This window comes from Haemaphysalis longicornis, unplaced genomic scaffold (genome assembly GCF_048455015.1).
Source record: "Haemaphysalis longicornis isolate Haplotype H1 unplaced genomic scaffold, Haemaphysalis longicornis Haplotype H1 scaffold_2, whole genome shotgun sequence".
In the NCBI taxonomy this organism is placed as follows: Eukaryota; Metazoa; Arthropoda; class Arachnida; order Ixodida; family Ixodidae; genus Haemaphysalis; species Haemaphysalis longicornis.
The window spans coordinates 263,483,579-263,496,738 of record NW_027526295.1 but is presented as its reverse complement, the minus strand read 5'-3'; positions in this window follow the sequence as shown (position 1 = coordinate 263,496,738).

The following is a 13,160-nucleotide window of genomic DNA, read 5'->3' as shown; positions in this document are numbered from 1 at the left end:
ACGGGGGGTGTTCACCGGACAGCCGTCGTTTGCAAAAGGCTATCTCGAACACGTCTCGTCTGAGCCAGTTCGAACCCCACCAGGCAACGGCTCCCGTGTCTGACCGGCCCGAGGGCCGGAGCCACAGACCGGCTCTGACTAGTAGAAACGTATGTTTGACATGCTGGCTTTACCGCCACACACGAAACTTCCCCGCAATAGCCACCGTATCTCTCGCGCACAGGGCAATGCCGAAGCACCTCGTTCCGAATTGTAGCAAGGGTAATTCACGGTGACGCCGTTGCTGAGGAAATAGCAGAGTCCGACACGCGATGTTTGCAAAGTAGTTAAAGGGACACTGAAGTAAATTTGTCCGCTCCCATTTTTGCTTGCACTGCGTGGACTGGCTCAAATTAACACACTTTTCATCGTTTATCCGTTTGATAAGTCGGTTATTATTTTACAAGGCGCGAAAGAAAAAAAAACATACCATGCGCAGTTTGCGGCGGCCGCATCAACTAAAGGTTGTGACGACGGGAGGAGACACACCGTGATTGGGCGATGTACAAGGTTAGCATTCAAACAAGTTTAGGTTTCGGTCATGTAAAACAGCATGCTTGACATCCGACGGCATCGTTGGATGGGCATTCTCGATATCTCAGTAATCGTCGTACCACGCTTGTGCCATGTTGCCGGCTGTAAAATGCATAAGATAAGCCTCCCAGGACGGCTTGGAATCGTAGCAATCCCTAGCCAAGGCCTACGCATATGAATAAACGCCCTCCGCGTCCCCGCAGACGCTCAAATGCCATGCGCTTTTCCCCTATGTTTGGAGCTTGCCTCACTCATGCCTGTATCGTAAAAAGCGTGTTCTCACCAGGCCAAGGGTCAGTTGGTTCTGGCCTGTGTCCTGCCCGCAAGCAGTCGGTGCTTGTGGCAACAGCACGCCAACGAGAACTCTCTAGCGCGTCAGTGTCAGCCTGCGCGCGTTCTGTGAATTACTTCGTGGAGCAGTTTACGTTATGGCCCAAAAAATGGTGACCTCAGTACAGAAAACATCGACCGAAGTCAACTTATAAAAAGAAAAAAGAATGTACCCTCGGAGATTCGAACTCGTGACTTGCAAAACACTTGCAATAGCACACCTAGCGCGCCAGACCACTCGGCCACGGGCGGGCTTTTCAAAAAAAAAAAAACACTTTATTTACAGAGATATATACAGGATCACATCACATGATTGCAGGGTATTCGACGTACACAATAGCAACTTTACGCATGCAGAAAAATGGGCGCTTACGGCCTTTACGCTAGCAGGGCGTAAGCATGTTCTGCCGGCAAGTGTAAGCTAGTGGCATCGCAATGCTGGCACAGCCGCAGAGTTTGGGCGGTAATTACACCAGCACGAACGTTGTCGAATGGATGATGGTGCCTTTTGTGCACCGCTTGAAGGGAATGGGATGGGAGCGGAGGGAGGGGAAGGGGGTTCTGGGTAAGCAGAGGTGAACAGGAGTGTTTCCCGGTTCTAGCCATCAAATTGAGTCCCATCCCCTCCGCTCCTCTACCTTAAATTCTGAAAGAACACGCGAACCCTGCGCCAATGCATGACGCAGCTCGGAGTCTGAGTCAGGCCCGTCAAGGGCGTACACTGTCCACTGCACCTTCTGAACAAAATACCTCCACGCCAGTCGAGGGTGTTCAGCGCATTCAACCACATCCACCCTTGCCTTCCAAAGCGAGTGGAGTCACATGACGTGGATGCAATCTTGGTGGTGTGGGAGTTCCGTGTCTGCCTCCAAGAACCTTAAGTTGGTTCAGGTGAGCTGCCATTGTGTGTCAAAGGAGCACTGCAGCTCGTCCCAAAAATACGACGCCGTATCGCACTCTAAGAATACATGCTCGCCCGTCTTCCGCCTTCCGCACAGTGGACAGTTGACCCCTCCAGGGAGGAAGAAACCCCGCTCTTCCTGCCTTGCCTTAGTTGTGAGTATCCCTGCGTGCAGACGGAAGATGAAATCTTTCAAGCTTGTTGGGACGGGGAGCTTCCGCACACGCCGTAGGACGTAACTTTTTAGGCGGCCTAAAGGTGGGGAGTGGTATAAGGGGGGTGGGAGGGTCTGTTCCACCAAATTCCAGTAGAGCTTCCTCGGCTTCACTGCGCACAAATACTCGCATGAGAAGAGTTCCTGCAAGAGGGCCAGTGCCCCCGCCACTTCCCTGTAAAAGCCTGTTGCACTGGCGCCATGTGCAAGCTGTTGTTACGAGCCAAGGGGCCAGGTGTAGGGCGCCTAGACTTTTGGGGAACCGCCTGGAGAAAGCCATCACTGCGATCTCGGAAGTACACAAATCTCTGTACAATCAGTTTAAGTTCCATGTTAACGATCCCAAGACCCGCAGCTTCGGCACTCCAGAAAATGTTAGTGCGGTGCATGGGTTCATAGGTGGATCTCCAGACGAAAACCGCAAACAACCGGTGTAGCTTGGCCACTGAGCCTGCATCAATAGTCGAGACGCGGGCCGCGTAAAAGATGGCCGGATATGCCACGGCGTTGCAAACATGTGCTCTAGAAAAGAGGGCAATATGTCGCGCTCTCCAGGGCTCCAAGTTCCTTCCAGCAGCTGCCAGTTTCGTCTGCCACCTGGGGGCGATGGCTGCGCCGGTATCTAGGTTTACCCCAAGGTAGCGGGTGATGGCCCCCCTCCATCAAACTCCATAAAGTTGTTGGGGTTTGGTGAGCCATTCGCCTAGCCATGCTCCCTCTGATTTCAAAAGGTTGAGCTGAGCCCCGGAGAATCGGCAAAATTCTTCAGCCAGTGCAACAACCTCCTCCGCCTGCTCTCTCGATGTGCACACAAAGGCGACATCGTCCGCATAGGCCAGGCCCCTTTAGTTCTTCGTCTCCGAGAACCAAGCCTCAGATCGACTTGGACGCTATTGCCATCCTGCTGAGAGGTTCTATGTACAGTGCGAATAGAATAGCGGACATGGGGCAGCCCTGCCTGACCGACCGTCCGATGTTGATTGGCGGCCTCAATTCCCCATTCGTGAAGATGCAAGTAGTTATTTCTGTGTAGCAGGTCTTTATCCAATCTACCATTGCCTCTCCTATCCCACATTGACTAAGGAGCATGAACAGAAAGGTGTGGTCTACCTGGTCGAAGGCCTTTTTAAGGTCGAGTTGCAGGACAGCTAAGGGGTAAGTGCCTGACTCTGCCACCTCGCAGACCGTCCGCATGCGATGCAAATTGGTGTTAATTGAGCAGCCCCTAAATCCGCATGTCTGATGTGGGCTCACCACACTACTGAGGGCCATCTCGAGTCGTCGGGCCAGGATACGTGCTAGGATTTTATAGTCTGTCGACAGTAAACTGATGGGCCTGAAATCTTCCACATTCGGTACCTTGTCTTGGACGGATTTTTTGGGTATGAGGACCAAATTACTGTTCCGCATTGAAGGTGGCAGCAGTTTTGTGTTTTGGATATTGTCGAAGACAGATACCAGAACAGGGCTCATTTCTTCACAGAATACCTGGTAGAATTCAGAAACAATCCCGTCAGGCCCCGGTGACTTATTTTTTGACAGTTTTTTTATCGCGTGTTTTACCTCTTTGACCGTTATCGGGCTGTTTATTATGACTCTAACGTCCTCTGGCACCGTGGGCAGCTCACCAAGGACGTCCGGTGGGGGATCGTCAAGCTTCGAGCGCAAGGAAAACAGCTCACCGTAGTACTCACAGAAGGCAGTCGCCACCTCCCCGCTCCCACTAGCAATGCTACCAGAGTGGTTCACCTCGGAAATTGTTTTAGAGGCGGTCCTTGCTCTCTCGAAAGCACCGAAAAGCTTCGATGGCTGTGCCTCGGGCACTACTCGCTGCTCCCTTCTCCGCACAAAAGCCCCCCAATATCGTTTTGCGAGCTCAGACCGGATTTCTTCCTTGACGCTGCGAATATCCCAGCGAACTCTCCCGGTCTCTCCTCATCCGCTTCTACAATAGAGCGCAGACATTCTACTAGTCGACTTAATTTCGCCTTTTTGTCTCGCGCCTCCTGTTGCCCGACCGCAATGGCTGCTCCTTTGACGCGCTTTTTAAAACGTTCCCACGCAACCGCGTCGACGGTTGAAGCGTTAAGCACTTCTATCTTATGCGGTCGACGAAGGCAGCGTTGTCAAGGACAATAGCGTTCATCAGCCAACGACTGCCGACCTTTCTTTTGATTTCATGCTTGATTTTGAGCGATCATGCTACGAGGCCATGGTCTGAGAAAGCGACAGGGGTGACGGTGTAATCGGTCACTAGTGATAGCGCGTCACACGTCAAGTAGACCCAATCTAAACGTGGCACGCCATCTGGTGAAGCAAGTGGTCGACCACCCGCGCTGCAGCGCCACGTCAATCAGGTCACCTTCGCGAAGGATAGCTTTCAAAATACGTGCCAATGGATTCACTACACCCCGAGCACCCGCTCTGTCGCTGGCATTGACAACACAGTTAAAATCACCTGCTAGAACGAGGCGACTCAGAACCACGGGAACGTCCCGAATGGAAGAAAAGTAGTCGGCACGCGCCGCCTGGTCATTCGGCGCATAAACGCACACGCGAGCGCTGCTGACCTAGGAAATGTAAGGTATATAATGAATAACCAATTTACACTTTTATTTAGTTTTAGAATTTTAAGCAGATTAGGTGACTATTTGTTGTATCGCGGTCGTGCAGTAAGCGTCCCCCAAACTTCCACAATATCTCACGTCTAGCAATTGCATTTCATAGACGGAAAAGCGTTCGCAGATGTGTGGTCGTGCTGCTGACCGCTGTGCTTGTTCACACAGCACAAAAAAAAAATGCTTCCTGCTCCCTAGTTTTGCGCTGTACGATAAAAGTTTCAGTTGATTTTATTTCCTTAGTACCTATATTGACTTCACTGACTCTTCTCCTGCCTTCAAGTGGCCTTAGATTTTCCTACTAGCGTACCAGTCAGCGAAGCGTCGCATGTGCGCTTGTGCAGCGCTGGTGTGGAGCGACCTTGACTTGGAGCTAGATACAGTGCACAAACTAACAAAGTAAATAAAGGCACATTCTTCCGTTCAGAAACGTGTCGTGGCTTCGTTTCAACAGAGCGAACGAATTGCGACGACCCGTCGGCAGCCGGCGGACTAAACGTTGGGCCGACTGACTCTGCCGGAAGGTTGGCGAGCCGTGCAGTAGCTCGAGTCGAGCCAAGTCATCTCCTCCTGACGTCACACGAAAACGCCTCAGAAAATGGGTGAGGGTGCAGAGAGGAGGACAGCATTTTCGAATTCATTTTTTACTAAATAAATTCGCGTAAACGCACTCAGAGTGGTCGAAACATGGCATATGGACTGCGCACTACAATTAGCGCCAGCAGTCCCGCAATGTTTACAAATCACTTCAGTGTCCCTTTAAGGCGCATGGTTGGGGTAGTTGGTAGGAAATGTAATCAGACATGATTACTTGTGAAATAGAGTCAAGAACAAGCGGAAGAAACGCTAGAAGACACTCTAGAGTAGTACACTGCTTTCTCCCCTTGTCCTTGTTTCTATTTACAGGAGCAAGGAGAGGAGGAAGTTCACGCTTAAGAAGTTGCTCCTACTTGTACGGGAAATCGCTCCTATAGAATGGGGCGGCTGGAAAAAGGCAACTTTTTCCCCCGAAATTACTCAAAATTTCGGAAGCCGCGCACGGATAGCAGCACTAATACACTAGCACACTAACACTGTGTAAAGAATACTTAAGCATTAAAACACACAGGCTGACGTTAACACTGCCACATTTTTTAACTATAAGTGCCAGATTTTATTCCACGAAAATGGTAAAACGGGAAGGGGAGGAGGGATGGTTTGTAGCTTGGGTGGTTGAATAACTTTTGCTCCTGATAAAATGACCGCTAAAAACCGTGGGAGTTCCACTTAGGCTCTCAGGCTCCCATGATGTCACAGTGTCGCTCACCAAACCCGAACGCACAAAGCTCACGGTTACAGAAAGAAAGGGTAAACTACTGCGGCATTTCCACAGCTGTACAGTAATCGATCTCGTACGCAAGTGCCTTTCTCTTCAAAGCACACGTATCGAGGTATCCCAGCGTTAAAGCTGGCGTGGAAACTGTAGTCATTAAAACCAGTGAAGAAAATTTAAAACGGTGGAAATGACTAATAATAGTTTCGTGCGGAGCCATGCGCAGAGCGCTGCAAAAAGCTCTCATGTCAATTTTGCCCATTCCCAAACTTAGAAGCATCGAATATGTTTACGTAGCCATTAGTGAATTTAAGAAGAAATGAGCACTAATAATAGTAGTTCTATTCATACTCAGACTGGGTGGAGCCAAGCGTAGATCGCTGCAAAAAGCACTCATGTCATTGTAGCCGATACAAACTTTAGAAGCGCCCGACAAGTTTACGTAGCCGTAGCTGCATCTAAGAACCCAACGCATCTGTCTAGACTTCGTTTCACCGCACATATCTACTCACAACATCACCAAAACATTCAAAGCACCGAAGCAAACACGGCAAAAACAACGGGATGCTGTGTAGTCCAATGCACCGGCTCATTCCACTAACGAGGGGAGAGCCGAGTGGTGGCGCCACCCGTCCAGCTGCCCGGTCCGTATGGGAGGTGAGATGTCTGACTGGCGCCCCCTGGCTCTGACGTCGCCTTAGGGACTCGCGTTGCTGTCGTCTGCTACACTCCGCTTGTGAGGGGCCGCAGTGCCTGTGCTAGAAATCTCCCGCTTTTATATTTTAGTCTACTTGAAAGCGTATTTCTAGTAATTCAATTATTTTTGCCAGCTTCTGCGATATCTGAATAATTTCAAGTTGTATCCCCCCCCCCCCCCCCCAAGTTTGCAACACATGAAGAGAGAGAGGACAACTTCCTTCAGAGCATCGGTCAGAAGTTCGTGTGTAGCCCTCCCTTCCTAGCGTATTCGCCAGGTTTAGCGCTCACAGCTCTTTGATAAGTATTCGAAATGCGTAGGCTTCCCTGCAGTATTTTTGAGATGCTCTTATGAAGATTAACAGTAATGCTACGTACCAAGCAGCGGGCCCCTACACGTGCATCGAGCAACAGGAAATAAAACGGCTGTCTTCTATTTCTTTAATTGTAGTGGACTTGTATCGAACGTCTTATCAGTAGGTTTGAGGATGTTTGTGAGGCACACAAAGAGCGTGTGGATGTCTTCAGGCTCTAAGCCACACAGTACCTTCTTCACAAATGAGCTTTCGTTAGGGCTGCGTGCAAGAAGGTGCATATCTGCAGTGTGTTTTTCATCATAATCATGATCATCATCTCTACGCCCACTGCAGGGCAAAGGCCTCTCTCCCATAGATCTCCAATTATCCCGGTCCTGTGCTAACTGCGACCAATTCATCCCCGCAAACTTCTTGATCTCATCTGCTCATCTAACCTTCTGCCACCCCTTGCTAAGCTTGCCTTCTCTAGGGATCCACTCTGTTATCCTTAATGAGCAACGGTTATCTTGCCTTCGCATTACATGCCCTTCCCACGTCTATTTCTTCTTCTTCATTTTTACTAATATGTCCTAACACGCATTTGTTCCCTGCCCCAATCCGCTCTCTTCTTGTCCCTTAATGTTACACCTATCATCTTCCGTTCCATTGCTCGCTGAGTCGTCCGCAATGTAAGGTGAACCCTTTTAGTGAGCCTCCAAGTTTCTGCCCCGTAGGTGAGTAAAATCTAATTAATCTAATTAAACTCTAATCTAATTAATTTAAAATCTAATAATGGCGCACATATAACAGCGCAGTGTGATTCCTGAACAAAGTGTGAGCCACGATTTTCTGAGCTGCAGCTGTCATCCATTTTCTTCTTCAGGGACAATGGTACGCTGGCATTCATTTCCTGAGAATGCCTGCCGAATTCACTCAACTTTATTCTTATCCTTCTAATTATCTCTGCCTCGTGGTTGGGATCCGGGATCATTACTTGGACTAAGTAGATATATTCGCTACCGACTTCCGCTGCCTCGCCACCTATCTCAAACCGCGGTCCTCTCCCGAGGGGCCATTCCGAGCTGCGCGTTGTTTATTCACATGCAAATACAATGAGAAGGTTTGTGCTACGCCACCACGATCGTGCCCCAGAAAACTTTGTACAGAGTACTCGAAGGCAGCTTTTGTACTCCGAATTTCTGTGGAAACCATCTTTGTCATAACGCACTGACTCACATCCCGAACAATTATGAGATGATCGCGGCGTTGAAGGCTTCATGTACTCGCTAACGAACACAATAAATAGTATACGTACTACATATATTACAAGAATCGAAACCGATGAATATTTCTAAGCAGCCCTTTAATGTTTTCCAACCCTTCTAGGCGTAAAGAACAAAACTTGATCTACTCGGGATGCTGTTCTATGAATTGAAGAAAATTACTTTTACTCTCTTTTCCTGTACTGAGGACCCGGCCCACTAATCAGCTCAATATTACTGTTAAATGAAGTTTTCTCCTCCTCTTCCTCCTCTTGAGTGCAGTTTTTTTATAACGCATATCTAAATATTGGGGAGATATGGCTGTGGGAAATGTGCCGAACTATCTAGGTTTGAACATAGTGTTACTGTATCTTTACCATAGACGTGACTCGTTTTGCTCAATCAACCTCCCCACTGGTTAGGTGCCTGGTATAAAACCAGAACGCGCCTTTACATACAGTGGCTTATTTGGAACTAAACAACCTACAGTTGTTTACTTTCATGCCATGACAACGTAAAGTGAGGTGATACAATACTTTCGAGCGTTCGGCAAGTCACAAAAACTGTTTTACCTTACATATGAATACCGGGAGTCGTAATGCCTTCTGCCAAAGCAGACAGACCCGAAGGCATGGAATTTGTTTTGGCCTTGTATTTTCGCTGTTGTCCGTTAGTAGCAGTCGGCTACTCGCTTTGTTCGAAAGATTGCTTAATACAGAAGCTGACGCCTATAGCTCTGACTCTTCACGCTCGGCACAGGACCGGCTTCGCAAGCAATGGGCGACGCCGGCAATGTTTCTCCCGTAGCGGTATCCAAAACTGTACTTAACTCGCACCTTGAGCTAGTGTATGCGATTGCAAGTCTATTATCACAGTAAAAAGTTACGCACACGCAAAATCTGGTGCGGGCAAGCATCAGGCATCAACCGAACGCAATGAAACAGCAGGGAGAGTGAGCTTGAGTGAGGCAGACGACAAATGGGAGAATCCCTAATCCTACATCACGAGGCGTGCTTCGCAGCGCGCCCGTGGTCGCGCTCACCGCCAATACCCCCCAACTTACATTCTCGCAACCCCTCCATTTTCTCGGACGTCCGTTCGCTGCAGGCTCTCCACTACAAAGCGCGCGTTTGTTAAATGGACACAAGTGATTTGTAAACAATGCGGGTTTACTAGCGCAAATTGTAGTCCAGAGTCCATAGGTCATGTTTCGACCATTCTGAGTGCGTTTACGCGAATTTATTTAGTAGAAAAATCAATTCGAACATTCTGTCCTCCTCTCTGCATCCTCGCCCATTTTCTGTGGCGTTTTCCTGTGACGTCAGGAGGAAATGATTTGGCTTGACTGCGCTACTGCACCGCTCGCCGACCTTCCGACAGAGTCAGAAGGCCCAGCTATGGCTTCTAGCCACCATAGCCCAGCGTCCGCCGGCCGCCGACAGGTCGTCGCAATTCGTTCGCTCAATTGAAACTAAGCCACGGCACGTTTGTGAATGGAAGAATGTGTCTTTATTTAGTTGGTTAGTTTGTACACTGTATCAAGCTCCAAGTTCAGGTTCCTCCACACAAGCGGACATGCGACTCTGCGCTGTCTGGTACGCTAGCAGGAAAATCTAAGGCCAATTGAAGGCGGGAGAAGAGTTACGAATCGGCCAGCGCCGCAGTACTTCCCCGCATTACTCTTCGGCTGTGCGGCGAAGCCACTGTGCGCCTTTGAAAACAGGCGCCACCATGTCGGTGACAAGTTGCGACAAGCCGCGTCAGAGGCTTCGCTCTCGGCGCGTTTCCCAACTTCGGCGGCTGCCTGCGAGGCTTGTCTCCACGCTCTTGAAGGACACAGAGGCCCCGCGAACTCAGCGAAGTCCTCCTCTCTCCCCTCTCCCGGACTCAAGGTACGCCGAGGGTACCAACGGCTTACGAACTCTGGAAAGAGCGTTGTGTGTGTCTGTGACGTTCGTGGTGTGTTCCAGCTTGTTGGCGTTTGACCGTTACCGATTTTGGGTATAAATAGACCCCCGCAAGCGTTGTAAACCATTCCTGCTAGAGCAGCGAATCGATGTTGTCGCTCTGCTCGAGTCCTGTATTGTAACCACACCCGTCGGGGCATTGTTCTTTGGCTTCGGCTCACTTCTCGCTATGAAGTAAACAGTTTACGTTGGCCTAACGGCTTCTGGACTTCTTCACGGCTGCAACAGCGGCTGGCCGTTCGCATCATACACGCTACCACTCGTATGTCGGAGGCCACGGAGCTCGGATCGGGTGCCCCCACACGGTCGCAACAAGAGTCACCGAAGTTAATATAGGTACTAAGAAAATAAAATCAACTGAAATTGTTATCGTGCAGCGTAAAACTAGGGTGCAGGAAGCACTTTTTGCGCTGGGTGAACAAGCACAGCGGTCAGCAGCACGACCACACATCCACGAACACTTTCTAAGAAATGCAATTGCTAGACGTCAGATATTGTGGAAATTTGTGGGAGGCTTACTTCACGAGCGCTATACAACAAATAGTCATCTAAGCTGCATGAAATGCTAAAACTGAATAAAATTGTAAACTGGTTATACATTATATACCTTATATTTCCAAAGCTGGCAGTGCTGGCCCATGGCCGAGTGGTCTGGAGGGCTAGGTAGGTTATTTTGCAAGTCGCAGGTTCGAATCCCCGAGGGCACATTTTTTTAAGTTGATCTTTTCGTTTTCGGCCGATGTTTTTTATACTGCGTTCACCATTTTTTGGCCGTAACGTTCATTGCTCCACGACCAATTCGCAGAACGCGCGCAGACTGACTCTGACGCGCTAGCGTCGTTGGCGTGCGGTTGCCAGCTGTTGCCATAAGCACCGACTGCTTGCGGGCAGTGGGCACAGGCCAGAATCTCCAGACCCTTGGCCTGGTGCGAACACGTTTTCAAATGCAGAGCATTTCTTTAACTCACATGTAGCGTCCGCCGTCCGTCCGCAACAGCTCAGCGCGCAGGTGCGCCCTCTCCCCCACCACGCTACCCTCCTCGCTCTCAACATCAGGTCCCCACCCCTCCCCCTACACTATATAAAAAAATAATACTTATCGGCGCCTGGTTTCGATCCCACGACCCTGCGGGCGGAACGCAAGGTACACTGCGCCACAAAGCCGCCACAGATTCAAAGGCTACGAACGCGTCTTATATCCTTGACTCATTCAAACTACGTCAAGAAGCTGCTGATACAACGCATTTACTACCTGTGGGCGGAACGCGAGGTACATGGTGCTCTTCCCACAGCGCCACAAAACCGACACAGAATCAAAGGCTACGAACGCGCCTTATATCCTTGACTCATTCAAACTACGTCAAGAAGCTGCTGATACAACGCATTCACTACCACAAACTCCCCAAACACTAAACGTTAACGCAATACACCCACCCCCTATGCGACGCATTTACTTGAGTCCCCCTCGCGGGGAGATGGGCTTAGGGCTTTTTTACGATACAGGTATGAGTGAGGGAAGCTCCAAGGATGGGGGAAAAGCGCATGGCATTTTAGCGTCTGCGGTGACGCGGAGGGCGTCTATCCACTGCGTAGGCCTCGGCTAGGGATTGATACGATTCTAAGCCGTCCAGGGAGGCTTATCTTAGGACTTTTACGCCGTCAACATGACAGAAGTGCGGTATGGCGATTATTGAGATATCGAGAATGCCCATGCAACGAGAACGTCGGAGGTCGAGGATGTTGTTTTACAGAACCAAAACCGAAACTTGTTTGAATGCTAATATTGACATCGTCCAGTCACGGTACACCTCCTCCCGACGTCACAACCTTTAGTTGGTGCGGCAGCCGCAGACCGCGCATGGTAATTTTTCTTCTTTCGGGCTTTATAAAATAATTACCGACTTATTGACCGGATAGACGACGAAAAGTGTGTTAATTTGAGCCAGTCTACGCAGTGCAAGCAAAAACGGGAGCTTGCAAATTCACTTCAGTGTCCCTTTAAGTGCGCGTACGGGTTTTCCTCGCTGTAAGTATCTGCATCTACCGGGTGTACTGCTGTCTCGCTGCACTAAAGTGAGGCAGCAGTGGGTCCCTGCCAGAAGTACCGTCGTAGCTGTAAGTGACGTCACTTTATGGCACAATGTCCCTGTAGCGTAATTTTCTCTATGACGACACGTTCTGTCATTATGTCATGCGCCTTGAAGCATCAGCTTCTTCACGCATCGCGCACGCCTTTCAAGCAGCTGACCTTGAAGAGGCTTCAAATGATCTCGCACTTGCTTTCAGCGACCTACCCCGTACCTGGGAACGGGCGTCAGGAAGCCGTGCTGACAGGGCTTGTAGAGGCTATTGGCATTGAAAAATAATATGGTCGCACTTTCCGGCGGTTTCAAAGTGGGTGGATTTGAACAACATAGAATGAAAGAGGCAATTGTTGCGGCCTAACGGGGGCCGCTTGCCCATTGTCAGGTGACTCATCAACTCACGTTACTACTTAGTACTGCAGTAGGGTCTTTCGCAGTAAGTGCAACACACATTCTTTACCACCGCTTTCGTACTTCCAACATTATCCTGCATCGCTGGAAAAGAATTTGAAGAAAACTGATGCGGCGTTCTAAGGTCTATGCCCACCACTGTTGTCCCCAACGTACTTGTAATAAGGTTGCGCCCGCAGTTGTCAGAAATAACTAATCTGAAGTTGAGTTATCTGTTATACACAAGTGTGTTGCTCTGTGTACGTAAGTTGTTTGTGTGCGTGTGTGTGCATGCGTGCGTGCGTGTGCGTCCCACCGTTGTGACAAGAATCCCACGTGAGTAATGCGTGATTCGTTCGTTTAATGGAGAGGCAGATAGGTTTTAAGCGGCGCCGGGATTCTCGTCGAGAGCGGGTAGAGACCCTGGCGGCGGAGGCGCTCCTGCGTCTGGCAACCGGGGACCGGGGCCAACCAAAACAGAAACCTTCTGGGCAGCAGCAGCGCCGCCGGGATGCCG